Source organism: Carcharhinus amblyrhynchos, chromosome 10 (assembly GCF_965287045.1).
Source record: "Carcharhinus amblyrhynchos chromosome 10, sCarAmb.v2.hapA, whole genome shotgun sequence".
NCBI lineage: Eukaryota > Metazoa > Chordata > Chondrichthyes > Carcharhiniformes > Carcharhinidae > Carcharhinus > Carcharhinus amblyrhynchos.
Genome location: NC_137333.1, coordinates 88,591,263 through 88,611,798, shown reverse-complemented (window position 1 = coordinate 88,611,798; position 20,536 = coordinate 88,591,263). Strand labels below are relative to the sequence as shown.

Sequence of the window (20,536 nt, the reverse complement as noted above, 5' to 3'; positions counted from 1 at the left end):
CCAGCCTGACAATGACCCATTTATTCCTGCTCTCTGTTTTCTGTCCATTAATCAATCCCTAATCCATGCCAGAATATCACCCACTATCCCATGTACTCTAATTTTGTTTGCTTAACCTCCTGTGTGGGACTGTATTAAAAACCTTTTGAAAATAAAATACATCAAAGCCAATGGTTCTTCCTTATCTATTCTGCCAATAACAACCTCACAAAACTCCCAACAGGATTGTCAAACATGATTTCCCTTTTGTAAATTGACCTTAACTTTGCCCAGTTAAATGATTCTAGAATTTTTCCAACTACCGATGTCAGGCTAACTGATCTGTAATTCCTCACGTTCTTTACCCCCTTTTAAACAGTGGGGTTACATTTGTAACTTTCCAATTTGCAGGTACTGTTCCAGAATCTATAGAGTATTGAAAGATAGCTACCAATTGACCCACTATCTATAGTTAATTCAGCACTCTTGGTATGAAGATCATTGCCTCCTGCAAATTTAACACATTTCAGGCCATTAATTTCATCAATACTTTCTTCAATGCTACTACTTTCCTAATGCTAATTTCCTTCAGTTCATCATTTTCATTAGTCCCTCAGTTTGCTATTATTTCTGGAAAACTTTTGGTTTCTTCTGCCACGAGGACAGGCACAAAGTAATTATTCATCTTCTCTGCCATTTCCCTATTCCCCATTATAAATTCTCTTGTTCTGTCTGTGGGTCCATCTTTGTTTTTGTTGATCTTTTGTTTATATACAACCTATAGAAGCTTTTACAGTCCATTTTTGTCTTTTGCCACTTTACATCCATATTCTATTCTGCCTGTGTCAGTTTATTGGTCCTGCTTTGCTGATTTCTAAAATGCTCCCAGTCCTTAGGAAAAATTTTTAGCAACTTTATCAAAACTTTTCTTTAGTCTATTACAATTTTTAATTTCCTTTGTTAGCCACAGTTGACTTGTTTTTCCTATTGTTGGGGTTTTGTGCCTTAATGGAATGCAAATTTGTTATAAAACATTTAAAAAAAATACTAGCCATTGCCTGTCCACAACCCACTTGCCCCTCATTATTTCCTTTGTTTATACTTAAGGCCCAGGTTTTGGATTGAAGTACATTGTTTGCAAACTTAATGGAAATTTCTACCATTATGATCACATTTGAGGGCTTTTTTTTACAAAATTATTAATTAACCCCTTCATTGCATAACACTAGATGTGAAATAGTCTGTTCCCTTGTTAGTTCCTCAACATATTGCTTCAGAAAGCCATCTGGTACACATTCCTGGAAATCATTCTCCATAGCATTAATGCTCATTAGATTTACCCAGTCTATATGTAAATTGAACTCACCCATAATTACTGTATTGCTCTTGTTACATACACCTTTAATTTCCTGATTTATACTGTGCTTTACATTACACTCATGTTTGGTTGCTTATAAATAACTCCCACTAATGTTTGTTGCCCTCTGCTGTTTCTTAGCTTGTTCTCTGATTTAAGATCCTCTGTCTCTAATGCACTAATTTCATCCCTTTATTATCAGTGCTACCTCACTTTTTCCTTTTTAACCTGTCCTTCCTAAATGATGAATTTAATTGAGTAATTTATTTCCCAGCCCTGGTCATCCTGCAGCCATGTCTCAGTAGTGGCAATTAAATCAGAATGGTTTAGATCTCCATTCATGTTATCAATTCACCTGCCTTGTTGTGAATGCTGCATGCATTGAGTACCTTTAATTGTCTTTTTAATCTTCCTTTTTTTTTAAACTCTATTTGCTGTTGACCTTTGTTTCTGTTGGCTTCCACATTGTTTATTTTCTTTCCATTGCCAGCTTTGATTTTCTCCTATCTGAATCTCCTCTTGTGTTCCCATTCACCTGCAAGTTAGTTTTAAAACTCCAACAGCACTTGCAAGTTTCCCCATGAGCGTGTCAGTCCCAGTCTGCTAAGGTGTAGCCCATTCTCGCAAGGCTGGGAAATTTACACAATTAAATTCATCATTTAGGCAGGCAGGTTAAATGGAAAAAGTGAGGTAACACTGATAAGGGATGAAACTGGCACATTAGAGACAGAGGACCTTGGGTCCTGCCTTCCCCAGAAATTTAAAGCCCTCTCCCACACCATTTCTCCAGCCATGTGTTCATTCGCTCAATCTTCGCTTTTCTATACCTTGGAAGTAATTTTGAAATTATTGTCTTAGAACTCCTGCTTTTCTGACTTGTTCCCATCCTGCTAAAATCTACTTTCAGGACCTTGTCCTTCCTTCTATCTATGGAGGAGTTCCGGCTATTCACCCTCCAAAAGAATGTCCTGCTCAGTGACTTAAAAGACATTATGGAACATTATTTAAGAAGACTAGTCTTGGTATATAGCCCTTCAAGATTGCAATTCATATTTGAAACGGAAGCCTTCAGTAAGGAAAAATGCACCTATTACAGGCAATCTAATTCTGTTGACTGGAAATTGTATATAAAAATTAATTTGAGCCATTATAACCATGCTGTCTGTTAAGGCTATCATTTTATATGTTGGCAGGCTGAGCAGACTATAAATAAATATATCCCTGTCCCATATGCAGGCTGTCCCATTTTGCTATTAGCACGTGGTTCAATGACAGATGCAGAGGCACACTAAAATGGTTTGTCTCTCTAGCTGACTTTGAAAGGGGGTGGAAATATTGGATCAGTTCCCTACTTGAAATACATAAATGAAGGTGTTCAAATTTACAGTAGAAAATGTACGTGGAGGCCTTAAAGCACAACTACTTTCCAAATAAAAATCCCGTTTTAAGTCTTGAAATTGTGAAATTTCAGATTTAAGAACAGTGAAATGATCTGGATGTGTTAGGAATAAGGAGTAACTTTTTAAACCAAATTGTTAATTGCTATAGTTACCTAACATTTCTATTAACATTGTGAATATTTTGATTAGATATCTCTTGTGGTCAATGTTTAGACACCATTGTGTTTAGTGATTCTGATATCTTTTCTTTCCAAATCATAGAACAAAACCACCATCCACGCTAATTCCACAAATTTACTTAATTTGTTTTAAAGTTTATTTATTAGTGTCATTTAACACTAAGCTTACATTTAACACTAAAATGAAAATATCCTAGTCACCACACTCTGGCATCTGTTCAGGTACTCTGAGGGAGAATTTGGCATGGCCAATATATCTAACCAGCACATCTTTGGACTGTAGGAGGCAACTGGAACCCAGTGCAGACAGGGAGAACATACAAACTCCGCACAGTCCCCCAGGTCCCTGGTGTTGTCAGGCAGCAGTGCTCACTACTGCCACTGTGCTGCCCCAACACATGTATAATTAACAAAAATAAACTCTTAAGACCCCTGTTCTTAAACTGTTGCTTGCCAGGAAAAAATAGCCCGTTGAATAACCAATGTTGTTCCTTTGTTTAAGAAGGATAGCAAGAATAATCCAGGTAATTACAGGCCGGTGAGCCTTATATCAGTGGTAGGGAAATTATTGGAGAGGATTCTTCGAGACAGGATTTATTCCCACTTGGAAATAAGTAGACTTTTTAGTGAGAGGCAACATGATTTTGTGAAGGGGAGGTTGTGTCTCACGAACTTGATCAAGTTTTTCAAGGAAGTGATGAAGGTGATTGCGGGTGGGGCAATGGATGTTGTCTTCATGGCCTTTAGTAAGGCCTTTGACAAAGCCCGTCATGGCAGACTGGTGCAGAAGTTGAAGTTGCATGGGATCAGAGGTGAGCTGGCAAGGTGGATATAAAACTGGCTTGGTCATAGAAGATAGGGTAGCAGTGGAAGATTGCGTTTCTGAATGGAGGGCTGTGACAAGTCATTTCCTCAGGGATTACTGCTGAAATCTTTGCTGTTTGTAATATATATAAATGATTTGGAAGAAAATGTAACTGGTTTGATTAGTAAGTTTGCGGATAACAATGAGGACCAATGGAGGACACAGCAGGATATAGATCAGCTGGAGGCTTGGACGGAGACATGGCAGATGGAGTTTAATCTGGCCAAATGTGGGGTAATGCATTTTGGAAGGTCTAATACAGATAGGAAATACACAGTAAATGGCAGAACCCTTAAGAGTATTGATAGGCAAAGGGATCTGGGTGCACAGGTACACAGGTCACTGGAAGCGGCAATGCACATGGAGAGGATAGTTAAGAAGGCATACGGCATGCATGCTTTCTTTGGCCGGGGTACTGAGTTTAAAAATTGGCAAGTCATGTTGCAGCTTTATTGAACCTTAGTTGGGCTGCACTTGGAATATAGTGCTCAATTAGAACATAAGAACAAGGAGCAGGAGTAGGCCATCTAGCCCTTCAAGCCTGCTCCGCCATTCAATAAGATCATGGCTGATCTGTCGTGGCTCAGTTCCACATTCCCGCCCTCTCCCCATAACCCTTAATCCCCTCTCTTATCAAAAACCCATCAACCCGCGTCTTAAAAATATTTAGCGAGGTAGCCTCCACCACTTCAACGGGCAGAGAATTCCAGAGATTCACCACCCTTTGAGTGAAGAAGTTCCTCCTCAACTCTGTTCTAAACCCCCCCCCCCCCCCCCCCCCCCCCCCCCTATCTTCAGGCTGTGCCCCCTAGTCCTACTATCCTTTCTGAGTGGGAAGAGTCTCTCCACCTCTATCCTATCCATCCCATTCATCATCTTATACGTCTCAATGAGATCTCCCCTCATTCTTCTAAACTCTAATGAGTACAAGCCTAATTTATTCAGCCTCTCCTCATAGCTCAACCCCCTGAACTCTGGCATCAGCCTAGTAAACCCCCTCTGCACTCCCTCCAACGCCAAAATATCCTTGTGTAAGTACAGCGCCCAAAACTGCACACAGTACTCCAGCTGCGGCCTCACCAATGCCCTATACAGCCGCAGCAAGACCTCCCTACTTTTATATTCAATCCCCCTCGCGATGAAGGCCAGCATCCCATTAGCCTTCCTGACCACCTGCTGCACCTGCAAGCTGGGCTTTTGCGACTCATGCACAAGGACCCTGAGGTCCCTCTGCACCGTCGCCTGCTGCAGTTTTTCGCCACATAAGTAATAATCCTTCCTACCATTATTCCTACCAAAGTGGACCACCTCGCACTTGCCAACATTAAATTCCATTTGCCAGTTCCTGGCCCATTCGCCCAGCCTATCTAGATCCTTCTGTAGACTCTCCACACCCTCTGCACAATTTGCTGTTCCACCAATCTTGGTGTCATCAGCAAATTTCAACACCCTACACTCGGTTCCCTCCTCCAGATCATCTGTATAAATGGTAAATAGCTGAGGCCCCAGCACCGACCCCTGAGGCACTCCACTAGTCACCATCCGCCAATCCGAATAGCACCCATTGACCCCCACTCTCTGCCTCCTATTTGACAACCAATCCTCTATCCATGCTAACACCCTACCCCCAACTCCATGTCCCCTGGCCAATTCTGGCCATCACGCTACTGGCCGGATGTGGAGGCTTTGGAGAGGGTACAGAAAAGATTTATCAGGATGTTGCCTGGTATGGAGGGCATTAGCTATGAGGAGAGGTTGGAGAAACTTTGTTCTCACTGAAACGACAAAGGTTGAGGGGTGACCTGATAGAAGTCTACAAGATTGTGAGGCATGGACAGAGTGGGTAGTCAGAAGCTTTTTCTCAGGGTGAAAGTCAATTACTAGGGGGCATAAGTTTAAGGTGTGAGGGGAAGGTTTAAAGAAGATGTACGAGGCAGATGTTTTTACAGAGTGGCCAGTGTCTGGAACCTGTTGCCGGGGAGGTAGTGGAAGCAGATATGATAGTGACTCTTAAGGGGTGTCTTGACAAATTACACGAATAGGATGAAAATGGAGGGATATGATCTTTGGAATGGTAGAGAGTTTTAGTTCAGTTGGGCAGCATATCTGTGCAGGCTTGGAGGGCTGAAGAGCCTGTTCTGTGCTGTTATTTTCTTTGATTTTTTTTGGATCTTCTGGATTCAGTTGTCTGCTACAGTTGAAAGCAGCAGTTAATCATATTTGTTTTAAACTGTTGCTTACATTTGTTATAGGCTTCTGATGCTATAAAGTTGAATCTGATTGAAACCAGGAATGAGATTAGAATTTGGAATTTATGCCTGAATTTACTGCAGAAATTCGCCTTTGTTCTGTTCCCTGATTTTTATTTTATTTCTGTCTCTTTGATCTTTTTGGATCAATCTCCAAATCAAGTGCTTGCTATAATTTCTGTACAGGTGGATCCCAAAAACCCAGCCAGCAGGTGGTCAGGAAGGCGAATGGGCTGCTGGCCTTCATAACGAGGGGGATTGAATATAAAAGTAGAGAGGTCTTGCTGCAACTGTACAGGGCACGGGTAAGGCCGCAGCTGGAGTACTGTGTGCAGTTTTGGTCGCCGCACTTACGCAAGGATATTTTGGCCTTGGAGGGATTGCAGAGGAGGTTTACTAGGCTGATACCAGAGTTGAGGGGGTTGAACTATGAGGAGAGGCTGAATAAACTAGGCTTGTACTCGTTAGAGTTTAGAAGAATGAGGGGAGATCTCATTGAGACATATAAGATGATGAATGGGATGGATAGGATAGAGGTGGAGAGGCTCTTCCCGCTCAAAGGACAGTAGGACTAGAGGCCTCAAGATAAAGGGGGGGCAGTTTAGAACAGAGTTGAGGAGGAACTTCACTCAAAGGGTGGTGAATCTCTGGAATTCTCTGCCCGTTGAGGTGGTGGAGGCTGCCTCGCTAAATATATTTAAGACACAGGTTGATAGATTTTTCATAGGCAAGGGGATTAAGGGTTATGGGGAGAGGGCAGGAAAGTGGAACTGAGCCACGACAGATCAGCCATGATCTTATTGAATGGCGGAGCAGGCTCGAAGGGCTAGATGGCCTACTCCTGCTCCTATTTCTTATGTTCTTATCCAGATACACTGATCTTTAAAATTTGCAACACAATAGAAGAGATTAGATGAAGATCATTAAAATGGAAAGGTTTTGAACAGAATCTATTTCTACTTTGGAATGTTGCTGTGGTAAATTGTGCATCGTGCAGATATAGTGACACACATTGCAACCATAATGGGGACGTGGGGTGTGGAATGAGTTGTGGCAAAGATATACTTTTGGGTTAGTGGATAAGGTGCCAAAGCTGTGTCTTGGATAGTGCCAAGCTCCGTGAACCTTCAGCACTCCAGCATGATGTTATTAGGCTTTTTACTGTGTTCTTCATGTGCAACTGTTAATGTCAGGAAGGGTGAATTGAATTGGTTGAAGACTGACATCTGTAATGGCAGGGATCTCAGGAGGAGGAAGAGGTCATAAAAAAAATCATACTCTTCGTGCTACAATTGTTGAAAATTATCATGCAGCAATTTTCCTTTTAGTTAATTTTCTACCATCTGGGATGTAGTGGTTCCCCAAAACCTTAACCTCATGTGGTGGTTGCTGAAAGTCTAGCTTTGTTTCGCTGCTTTTGCTGTTCAGCATGCATGCAGTTTTCTGTAGCTACGCCAGATTAGCATTCCATTTTCCTTCACAAGAAAAAAAGGACAGGAAAATGGGACTAAACCACCGTAAATGGCCATTTAATTACCTTAAATATTCATGCTGTGTACCACAAGTGCATTATGCTGCAGGAGTGTGCAATGCACAAATTGCACTGCGGCAGATTGCCAAGGCTTCTTCAACAGCATCCCCAAACCTCAACCACCTGGAAGGCTCATGAGAACACCACCACTTCCAAGTTCCCCTCCAAGTTGCACAGCACCCTGTCTCAGAAGTGCATTACCGTTCTTTCATTTTTGGATTAAAGTTCTGGAAAGCCCACGTGAACTGCAGTGGTTCAAGATGTCTCACCAACTCATAAGAAAAGTTAGGGATGGGCCATAAGTATTTGTATTACCACTGAGATAGATCTATATATATATAATCTATCCCAGGACTGAACTAAAAGGAATGCTAAATCTTTATTAATTTACAAAATGCTGTCAGCTTTTCAAGCTAGGTCTTGGAACTAGTAGCAGTAGGTAGTTGCATTTGTTTTTGATTTAGTTTTAGTGCAATAGTATTTATCTTTTCTCTTAGTTAAAGCCATGTTTTAGATGCTATTGTGTCTGAAATGTCAATTGGTAGATCAAGTGCATAAATGTTATGAATATCTACAGACATTTAATCTTATTAAAAATACTTGATCCTGAAGTAAAGGTTTGCATGCAAGGAAATGATTTATCCTGGTTCATCTTTAGGTTATTCATCTTTTAATGACAGGCCTCTTGTGTAGACGAAGTATTTGGTACTAATAAAAAAACTTAGACTGTCTGTAATGAAGATGATGATGTCAAGTACATAATTATGTTGGGTATATAAATTTCAGCATTTGCATTCAGGTTCCCACTTGGCTTTGGTCATGTTGGTCTGGCCTGATTGTTTAACTTTCCAATGTTAGTGCTTTAATTAGGCCTTTGTGTTCATTGTAGAAACTTAAGCTGCACATATTTTCTTGCTGTGGAGTACCAACCCCTGACTGACTTTAACTTTGTAAAATTTGTTAAAGTATGTTTAGATTGAAGATACAGTATCTGCCTGTTGGCCTCCCTAGTCGCTGTTCTCTGCATATATCCAGATTAGATGCAAGGAATTTTTTTTTTTTGCAGCTATATCCTGATGCACTTTTTACATACAAGCTTTCAAAATTAGATGAACACTAAACACCTTGAATCATCTTTTTTGTGGGAGTTGAAGTAGTGGGGGAATGTGAATAGGAAGGATGAAAAAGGACTGTTGCAGCTAATAAAAGTAAAATAACTTGCTTTTTAAAAATGCTCTACATACCCCTAGTCAACTATCACCTGTTGAAAGGAAAAAGCAACATCAATATTCAGCTGCTTAAATTTCAAAACAACTGTCTCAATGAGTGTTTCTAAAGATTTGGTTTGGTAATGAATGAATGCCTTCTAAAACTTCAGTTAAATTCACACCAGCTTGCTTCTAAAACTGTAGGATACTCAAATTAAGCTAATGGCTCATAGTGCGGTATAGTCCATTAAGTGAATTGAAACTGTTTGTGTCTGAATGAATTTTCCTATCACCACTCTTGCTTTCTGTAACCTTGGAAGATGGAATACTTAGGCTTCTGATCCGTGCCTACCGTGAGATTATTGGTGTTATGTTTAATTGGTCTTACCATCTGGGTGCTCTATTAAACCATACTTTACCCGATTGCATGAATGAAAACTGACATGCTCTGAATAGTTTCTGATTGCATTCAACCAATGGATGATGGGGCTCAATTTGTTTTTTTTCTGACCATTGTGGCAGTAAAACATGCAACTGCTAAATTTCAGCCTTCACTCAAATGGTACTCTTGCCTAAATCAGAAGGTGAACCTATTCACTCTTGTAATGTGTGTATCACTGGCAGGATCAACATTTATAGCCTGATACTAATTGCCCTAGAGAAGGTGGTGGTGACAGCTGCTGCCAAGAATAAACTAAATGACTGCACTTTGAAATCACAGTCCCAGAGTCAACAATGTTTCAAAATAAGGGATTGCCCTTTTAAGTCATAGATGTGAGGAACTTCGCAGGGTCAATAATATTTGGAATTTTCTACTCCAATGTAGTGGAGGTTGGGCTCATTTAAACATTTTTGAGGTTCAGTTGGGTAGACTGCGCTTCACTGTATGGGAACGTTGAGGAATCAGCCTAGCAACAAAACTGAAGGTCTACAGCGCCGCGATACTCACTACCCTCCTGTGTGCCTGTGAAACGTGGACTGTGTATGGAAGGCATGCAAGACAGCTCAATCATTTCCACATGACTTGTCTTCGCAGAATATTACGCATCAGATGGCAAGACAAAGTACCAGACACTGAAGTTCTCTCTAAAGCAAGTCTGCCATCAGTCCACACACTGCTGATGAGAGTGCAGACTCGGTGGGCAGGTCATGTCATCCGTATGTCAGATGAGCGCATACCCAAGCAGCTCCTTTTTGGGGAACTCTCTGTTGGAAGGCGCTCACGTGGAGGGCAGAAGAAACGTTTCAAAGACACTCAAGGCCTCCCTGCAGTCACTTGACATAGACATGATCATCTGGGAAATGCTGGCACAAAACTGCACTACCTGGTGCTGCCTCATCCACAAAGGCTGTCTTAAGCACGAGCTGTGGAAATCCAGAGTGCAACAACTATAGTGTCTACACGTCTGTCCCATATGTGCCAGGACATTCCATGCCCGAAGTGGCCTGATCAGTCATCTTTGGACACACCGCAGTCAGCCTCAAAATGACTAATGGTGTTATGGTCGATGATGATGGATGAACAACTGTAATGAGAGGCTGATAATGTATGCTAGACAGGAGAAAAGGTTGAAAAGTTTCCATCCCTTTCACTGGGGGAAGCTACTTTTCGCTTTCATTTGTTGGGGGGGCAACTTCCATCCCTTTCATACTCAGGCTGTCTATGTGTGGGACCCATTTGGCTCTGCTCGTTCCTCTGCTTTGGAGTGGGGGTGGTTTATGAGAGGTAGGGGCCCCTCTTTTGCTCTTGGGATATGGTGGGAGTCAGACAAAGGTTGCCACCTCTTCTCAGCCAATCAGCCCAAAGGTGGGAATGCCTATCTTTCTATAATTGAATGCAGTTTTCATTTTATTAACATAAAGCACAATGAAATAACTATTATTCTTGGAGCCTGCTGTATCAAGAGTTTGGAAAAAGTACCTGTCTATAATTTGGAATCTGTGATAAATGGATTCTTGCATGTTACATTGTGATTGCAGTTGATTTTTTTTATATATTCCAGAGTACTTTTTTGCCATTTTTGTCTGTGTACTGTTCTGTTTTTCCTCTCTTGCAGCAGTCTGCTTTCAATATACATTAAATATTTATGAAGCTCCCCTTTCAGCCTGCTGGCCTTTTTTATTTGCTTGGTTGATGAATGCAACAGTCACAATAATAATACTGTGAACAGGCTTTCCTACTTTTGATTTGTGCTTTGAGAAATGTTGAATAGGTATACGTCTCTTTACTGTCATGCTGCTGAGTGCTTTCATAATGTTTGTGTGCTGAGTAACCATTTGTCTCTCTTCACTTTCTAGTTCAGAATGGCACCTAGGAAAAGATGCTCTGATGACTGGTTAATGCTTGATTTCTATAAGGGTGAGGAGGGATTACTACATGGAAAGATGCAGTTGTCACAAATTAGAATGCAGATCAACTTGCTGGAACTGTCAAGCATCTAGTTGTAGATAAAATCCAGAATGATTCCAATAGAAGTGCCCCATCCAGGCAGTGAATTTTAAAGTGGGGTATTGCTTGCTTATCGTTGAATTCCTCATTTGAGTGCACTGTATTTTGCTTCACTTTTGTCTTTGTTCTCTTCCATCTTACCCCCCCACAAATTAACTGTTCAACACACCATATGTTGATTTACTCTTAAATGTACCAGTGTTAAAATTAATTAAAAGCTTAATTTATATGTTTACTTGAGACTAATTGGTTTTACAATGTTTTCTTTCTTTTCCCATTGGATGGAGATTGGACGAGGAATTGGAGAGGGCTAGAGATTTCTTGTTGTTTGTCAATTCTAATAAACCAGTACGATTTTAGTGACAGAAACCAAAGTAATTGCTCATCTTTTCTGTTGCTGAGGTAACTGGTATGATACATGACATGGATGGATTAAAATGACACCTAATAGTTCAGCTAAGGTTGCAAATGTAATTGTGATGTTGTGGCACAATGGAGTATGTGTTCCATTTAATTTCAAATAAGCTGTGTAAACAAACCAACACCAGTGCTTTAATTGGCATAAGATGGTTTCTTAAGGTGTTAGAAAACAAACAGCTGCAGCTTGCAGTAATTTGGTCAGGTCACCAATTTTGGGTCTTGTTTGAGAAGTTGGTCCCTCTGGACCTAACTGATATTGAAGGTGATCTGGACAAGCCTGCACTATTTGTGCAAGTATTGTCAGATTTGCTGTGCAGTGTAAAATAACCGGGGAGTAATGTATATCTCTATCATGTCTATACTAGTGAGCATGCATAAAGTAAATTGATCAACAATTTTATTTTGCCATCAAGTTCAAGGTTAAGTTACAGATTTTTAAAACACATGGTCAGAGTCATTTTGTTTCATCCTTTGAATTGCTCTGCATGAAATTTTAACCATTTTGATATTTAGAACATAGAACACTACAGCACAAACAGGCCCACAAGTTGCGCCGATCATGGGTTTTTGATAAGAGAGGGGATTAAGGGTTATGCGGAGAGGGCGGGAATGTGGAACTGAGCCAAGACAGATCAGCCATGATCTTATTGAATGGTGGGGCAGGCTTGAAGGGCTAGTTGGCCTACTCCTGCTCCTATTTCTTATGTTCTTATATCCCTACCTACCAGGCCTATCTATAACTCTCAGTCCCATTAAATCCCATGTACTCATCCAGAAGTCTCTTAAAAGACCCCAGCGAGTTCGCCTCTACCACCGACGGCAGCCGATTCCACTCACTCACCACCCCCTGAGTGAAAAACTTGCCCCTGACATCTCCTCTGTACCTGCTCCCCAGCACCTTAAACCTGTGTCCTCTCGTAGCGACCATTTCAGCCCTGGGAAATAGCCTCCGAGAATCTACCCTATCTATACTTCTCAACATCTTATAAACCTCTGTCAGGTTGTCTCTCAATCTTCGTCTCTCCAGGGAGAAGAGACCTAGCTCCCTCAACCTATCCTCATAAGGCATGCCTCCCAATCCAGGAAACATCCTTGTAAATCTCCTCTGTACTGTCTCAATAGCTTCCACATCCTCCTTGTAGTGAGGTGACCAGAACTGGGCACAGGACTCAAGTGGGGTCTGACGAGGGTCTTATAAAGTTGCAGCATTACCTCCCGACTCCTAAACTCAATCCCTCAATTAATGAAGGCTAGCACACCATACGCCGCCTTGACCACATCCTCCACCTGTGAGGCCGATTTAAGAGTCCTATGGACCCGGACCCCAAGGTCCTTCTGCTCCTCAACATTACTAAAAGTCCTACCTTTTGATATTGTACTCCTTCATCCCATTGGACCTGCCAAAATGGACCACTACGCATTTATCAGCGTTGAAGTCCATCTGCCATTTCTCCACCCAGTCTTGCATCCTATCTATATCTTGCTGCAACTTCTGACATCCCTCCAGACTATCCACAACACCACCAACCTTCGTGTCGTCGGCAAACTTACTAACCCATCCCTCCACTTCCTCATCCAGGTCATTTATGAAAATGACAAACAGCAAGGGTCCTAGAACAGATCCCTGGGGCATTCCACTGGTGACCGACCTCCATGCAGAAAAAGACCCATCCACAACCACTCTCTGCCTTCTGCAGGCAAGCCAGTTCTGGATCCACAAGGCAACAGCCCCTTGGATCCCATGCCCTCTCACCTTTTTCAAGAAGTCTTGCATGGGGGACCTTATCAGACGCCTTGCTGAAGTCCACGTAAACCACGTCCACTGCTCTTCCTTCGTCAATGTGTTCAGTCACATTTTCAAAGAACTCAGCTAGGCTCGTAAGGCACGACCTGCCCTTGACAAAGCCGTGCTGACTATTTCTGATCATACTAAACTTCTCTAAATGCTCATAAATCCCGTCCCTCAGTATCCTTTTCCATCAACTTACCAACCACTGAGGCCAGACTCGCCGGTCGGCAATTTCCCGGGCTATCCCTGTTCCCTTTCTTGAAAATAGGAACCACATCCGCAATCCTCAAACCTCTCCTGTCCCCATTGACGCAAAGATCATTGCCAGGGGCTCTGCAATCTCTTCCCTCACCTCCCACAGTAACCTGGGGTACATACCATCCGGTCCAGGTGACTTATCTATCTTGATAAAATTTAAAAGTTCCAACACATCCTCTTTCTTAATGTCCACATACTCAATCTTTTCAGTCCGCCGCCAACCTGCAGTACAACCTCCCAGATCATTTTCCACCGTGAATACTGAGGCAAAGTACTCATGAAGCTCCCCTACCATTTCTTCCGGTTCCACACAGACTTTTCCTCCTTCACCTTTTATAGGTCCTATCCCTTCACTTCTCATCCTTTTACTCTTCACGTATTTGTAGAACGCCTTGGGGTTCTCCTTAATCTTACCCAAGGCCTTCTCATGATCCTTTCTGGCTCTCCTAATTTTCTTTCTAAGCTCCTTTCTACAACTTTCTACAACTCTAGATCCTTAACATCTCCTAGCTCTCTGAACCTTATGTATGCCTTTCCTTTCTTTTTCTGACTAGGTTCATCACAACCTTCGTGCACCACAGTTCCCGTGACCTACCAAAACCTCCCTATCTCATCGGAATGTTGTCATGCAGAGTTCCAGACAAACATCCCTTGAAAATCTGCCACCTTCCTTCAGTATTTTTCCCCAAGAACACCACCTTCCAGTTTACTGTCCAATTTTCTGCCTGATGTCTTTATATTCCCCCTTACTCCATTTGAAATTTTTTTTTCTCACTGCCACAATATAGCCCACATCTTCTATGCTGCATTCATTGGAATTCTTGATTGATTGTTTTTCTCTGTTCCACAATGAGCTTTCCTGCCTCCGAACTTCTTAAACCACAAATCATTTAAATGCCATAATCCATTTCCTCCCCTTTATAAAGTCCTGTCCTTTGTCCATTTCAAGCTCCACAAGTTCTGTGTTCTCTAAAAATTGACTTTTGGCATTCTCATCTTTATTGTTCAATTTGTTAAAGGCTTAGCCCCACTCACCTGTATATGCTCCTTATATCATTTTATATGCTTCCAATAGAGGTTCTCCCATTTCCAAAAGACCAAAACACCCAACAGTGCTTCGGTGGAGATTCGAGAGATATGGGGAGTGGACAAGAAAGTGGAACTGAAGCAGGAGATCAACAATGATTGTATGAATGGCTCTATGGTCCAATTCTCCCACTTGTGTGCATTTTGTTATTTCCTTAATATCTTCAAGAACCTTTGCTTTAAAGTAATGACTTTGCTTCAGCTGAACACTCATTCTTTTGATAAAAGCAAAGTACTGCAGATGCAGGAAACTGAAACAAAAACAGAAAATGCTGGAAAATTTCAGCAGGTCTAACAGCATCTGAAGAGAAACAGTAGAGCTAATGTTTCAAATCTGGATGACTCTTTGTCAGAGTGTCCAGACTCAACATTAGCTCTATTCTCCTCCACAGATGCTGTCAGACCTGAGATTTTCTAGCATTTTCTGTTTTTCACTCATCTTTTTTCACTACTTTATCCACCCACCTGCTTTGTATCTGCCATGGATTCCCCGTCATAGATTCACAAACAGAAGGAGACCATCTTCCCCATTAGACATGTGACAGTTATCGCTTGAGTTTTGCTCCCCTTCACTTTCTTCTTGTTTAAAAATGTTATTCAGATGCTTATAATTATTTCTGCAACGGTCTTATTATTGATCTCTATCAACTAGTGCAAATAGCCTTCCATATCCACCTCATCAAAACCTCCCCCAATTTTGAACACTTTGAAGATTGCTTAAACTTTGTGCTAATGAAAAGAGCACCAGTTTCTGTAGCTAAAGCTTCACTTCTCATCTTGTCTTGGAGAATCTTTTCTGCATTTCTTAAAGGTCTTGAGTTTCCTTAACTCAAGTATTCAAACTTAGTCTACCCTGACAGCAGCATTAAAATAAGCTTGATCTCAGGATATTTTAAAGTAGTAATTAATCATTAATGTAGAAACAAGAAAAATGGTAATACATTTGTATGCAGCAAGATCCCATAAACTATGAAATAAATGCCAATTCATCTGTTTTATAGGTGCTGGTTGAGGACTCCAGTTGTGGCACTCTTCAGAAAATGTTATGCTATCCTTTATATTCCACCCAAGAAAGCAGACAGGTTTATCCGAAAATGTCACCTTTGACATTGCATCATTGCCTCAGTATTGCATAGAAATGTCAGCCTAGATTATCTGTTCAATCTTCTGGAGCTGGTTTTTAACCTGAGTCAGAAGCTTGAGGTTTTGAATGCTGGCAAAAAGCCTAACACCAAATGCTTCCGTATAAATCATTGGATTTTTGTTTTAAGATCTGCCTTGTGCATTGATTTGATGAGATATTCTATGAAAGGTCTGACAGTGGGAAGTTCCAAAGAACAAAGGGACTTTGGTGTATTTGTCCACAGGTTGCTGAAGGTGGAAAGGAAGGTGAACGGATGGTGAAAAAGGCATGTGGTACACTTGGCTTTATCAATCAGTGTATAGATTACAAAAGCTGAGAGGTCATGATGGAGTTGTATAGAACTTTGTTGAGGCCACAGCTGGAGTACTGTGTGTAGTTGTGGTTGCCACATTATAAGAAAGATGTGAATGCATTGGATGGGGTGCGGAGGAGATTCACCAGGATGTTGCCTGGGTTGGAACAGTTAAGCTATAAAGACAGGTGAGATTGGCTTGGGTTGTTTTCTCTGGAGCAGAGAAGACTGAGGGGTAACCTGATTGAGGTGTTTGAGAATGAGGGGCATGGATAGGGTAGATAGGGAGCAGCTGATCCCCTTCTTTGAAAGGTCAATTACGAAGGGACACAAGTTAAAAGTGAGGGGTGGGAGGTTTAGGTGGAATTTGAAGAAGAACTTTTTTACCCAGAGGGTGGTGACGGAATGCACAGCCTGGGAGGATGGTGGAGGCGGGATGCCACACATCCTTTAGAAAGTACATGGATGAGTGCTTGCCACACCATGGCATTCAAGGCTATGGGTCAAGTGCTGGCGAGTGGGATTAGGTGGGTAGGTCAGGGCTTTTCACGTGTCAGTGCACTCTCAATGGGCTAAAGGGCGTTTTCTGCACTGTAGTATCTTGTGATTGTGCTTGCTGGAAGATTTGAAATGATTAGGTACCATATTAATTATACTGTTGTCAGCATGTAAATTTGATGAAACTTGCTAATATGCACGTGTCTTTGAAGTGATGAAGATTAATCGGGTAATCGTATTATGGAAATGTAAAAAATATGCTCAGATTAGAATTCACCAGTTCAGAAATTACAAAATTGATGTTTGTGGAGTGGGTAAGAATAAATTTTTGGGTGCTGTAGGGATAGTATGAGAACATAAGAACATAAATAGGAGCAGGAGTAGGCCATCCAGCCCTTCGAGCCTGCCCCGCCATTCAATAAGATCATGGCTGATCTGTCGCTGCTCAGTTCCACTTTCCCGCCCTCTCCCCATAACCCTTAATCCCCTCTCCTATCAAAAACCCATCAACCCGCGTCTTAAAAACATTTAGCGAGGCAGCCTCCACCACTTCAACGGGCAGAGAATTCCAGAGATTCACCACCCTTTGAGTGAAGAAGTTCCTCCTCAACTCCGTTCTAAACCGCCCCCCTTTTATCTTGAGGCTGTGCCCCCTAGTCCTATTGTTGAGGTAGAGATGAGCCTTTTTTTGTTGAAAGGGGGAGCAGAACTGAAGGGCCAAATGGCCTATGCTAGCTCTATTTATTACAACCAAATTCAAACAATTTTTTCTTTTGCTATTGTCTTATTTCCATCTGCCTGTGTTCTGAGTTTTTCAGGTTCTTCTGAGCATTCTATATGTGACATAGGATGGGAACCACTAAAAATGCTTTTGGTAATATAGCAGAATGCCATCTTGATCAAGAATTTCTGACTGCAGAAGGCTGATTTACTTGCCAATAGTAGAATTTTAGTACAGTATGAGTTTTCTTCTGTAATGTGCTCCTTTGCATGTGAAGGAACAAATATGTTCATTCCTCGAAATTATCTTTTGGTCTTGGATTCTTTTTTGTATTTTCCAATGCATTCACACCGTTCTAGTCATATTTTCACAAGCATTTCTTGTTTGATTACAATTTAAGTCATAGTTTGTATCAGATTAAAAAAACTGAAATGGTATGCATTTGAGATCTTTTGTGAATTGAGATTTTAATGAATGAAACAGTTGAGAAATTGTTCACTGGAAAGGAACACATTGTACCCGACACCTTTTTATTTGCAAAACAGTAACTTCTCGCTTTAGCTGGCTGTTGCCTCCTGAATGCAAGTTTTTTTATCTTTGCATTCTGATATAGGGTTCAAAAACTAGTGTAAGGTAAGACTGTTTTACTTAACTGAGAAATGCTCACTAGCAGAATCTTAGAAATTGCAGCAACCATTGACTTGAGTAAGTGCAGCAGCTCATTAACGTCGTTGACATGTACAGCTAGCTCCACAACAGAGCTGTCCAAGTCAATGCCATTTCCCTGCACTTTCCCAAAACCTTCAATATTTGAATCTTTTATTATACTTCAGTCGACAACCTTTTATGTATATTGCTATCTCTGCTCCCTTACATCACAGAATTTTTATCATTTTGCGCATATTCAATTTTTTTCCCCTTAAATCTATATCGTATCTGACCTACGAATCAAATCCAGTTTTTATGTACTCCTAGTACAATTACTCACCTTAGTGGCATTTTCAATTATTTTATTTAGGTGAGAAAACTGCATTGTGAGGCGTGTCCCATCTGCACAAGGCAGTCTTCATCATTGACAGCATATCCACTAGTTACCTTTGCAGCCTAGATTGCATGTACTGCTAACAAGGCTGTTTTAGGAATAAAGAATCTTCTACCGGATTCCTTTATTCAATGTTAGCCAGTGTTTGATGCTATTACCTTCGTGTACAAACATTTTATATTTTTGGGCTGATCAAATTGATCTACCTCCTAAACTGCAAGATATGTTGATAATGCTGCTGGGACTTTTCAATGAGGAAGCTGGTGCTATGCAGTCAGAAAGCTTTTAGCTCAGGTCTGTCCTTTCTGTATTAAAATGCTATGTAAACATTTGTCTTGCATCAATTACCCCAATAAACCAATCTAGAAAATGAACAACAAACTGGCCAGCAGCTACAAAAAGTTGACAACTCAAAGGAAAATGCTGGAGGACATCGATTGTAAATTAAGTTGCAGGTATACCCAAACCCTTTTACAAGTATTGGAAGAAAACAAACACGGAGGCTTGAGGAAAAGTGCAAACACTGAACATTTACCCCTCTCCCCCTTTCGCCTGCACTTAGTGTTTGACACTTTGCATTTTCCAGTTTTTTATTTGAGTCTACAGTGAATGAGTATTACACTTTTTCTTTAACCCTTTCTCCCCTTAGCAGCCAATCAAATCTGGAAAACAATTTTTTTTGATAGGTGGTGGCATAATGATATTATCTTGGACTAGTAATCCAGGTTTGAAACCCATCAAGTTAGATGGTGGGATTCGAACGGTAAAAGATGGTGAAATTTGAGTCAATAAAAAGTATCTGGAATTAAGAATCTACTGATGACCACAAAACTATTGTCAGTAGTTATAAAAACCCATCTGATTTACTGATGTCCTTTAGAGCTGTCTTTACCTGGTCTGGCTTGCATGTGACTCCAGAGCCACAGTGTAGTTGACTCTCAATGCCCTCAGGGATGGGCAGTGAATACTGGCCCAGCCAGCGACACTGACATCAGAGGGTATTAGGTAACCTGCTGGTTACATAAATGCCAATTGGACCACCTGGCTGTACTCCACATTCTCTGACTTCCTGTTGGTAGTATGCAGTTGCTTTGGAGTTCAGTTGCAGCCACGGAAGTTAATGGCTGTGATGCAAAGGCCTGGTTTTCACAATTTAGTCAAGTTTAGTAGAAAATTTTGTCCAAACACACTCCCGTTGCTCTTTTGTAACTGGATTTGGAAGGTAATGTTGTGCCTCTTCACACTCCAGCAAGTATGTTAAGTTTTTAAAAAAACTACAGTTGCGTTTAAAATCAAATGGTCACTGGGCAGCACCTAGTATACTATTTTTATACTTATTTGTTTGTGGCCTAACACGTGCTTAATGAGAAACAGCCAGGTGTTAGGGGCAGCATTTGTTCACTGCCACCTTGCTCCATGGCCTGACGCTTTACTCCCAGGTTAAGTCAACGCACGTCTTTGAAAGAAATGAAGAGGTTTCAGCTCTGATTACTAAACCTTTAATTGTGAGCAATAAAATGCTACATAACTAAACCAACACATGTTAAATTTTGGACAGAGTTTAAGTTCAGAAAGTAGAATAACTTGAGTATAATAACCATGATCCATTTAACAGTTTGTATGAGTTCACATGAAAGTGATAGAAGAATAACATTTTCTCACCTTTTTTGGTTGGAAATTATTACTTTTCTGGATGTATTTTTTTTATTCATTTGTGGGATGTGGGACATGAGCATCACTGGCTGGCCAGCATTTATTGCCCATCCCTAGTTGCCCTTCACAAAGCAATAATTAGCTGCCTCCTTGAATCGCTGCAGTCCATGTTCTGTGGGTTTACTCTCAATGCCATTAGAGAGGGAATTCCAGGACTTTGACCCAGCGACTGTAGAAGAATGATGATATAGTTCTAAGTCAGGATGGTGAGTGGCTTGGAGGACAACTTGCAGGTGGTGGTGTTCCCATTTATTTGCTGCCCTTGTTCTTTCAGATGCAAGCGGTTGTGGGTTTGGAAGGTGCTGTCTAAGGACCTTTGGTGAACTACTGCCGTTTTGATTTAAGCAAACGAACAG

General features: G+C 41.2%; 1 protein-coding gene across 3 annotated transcripts in view; it reads left to right on the top strand.

Annotated features, from left to right (window-relative positions):
• rab6a (RAB6A, member RAS oncogene family) overlaps positions 1-20,536 on the top strand; it is a 95,182-nt gene that overhangs the window by 26,915 nt on the left and 47,731 nt on the right. The gene's annotated exons all lie outside the window — the stretch shown is intronic.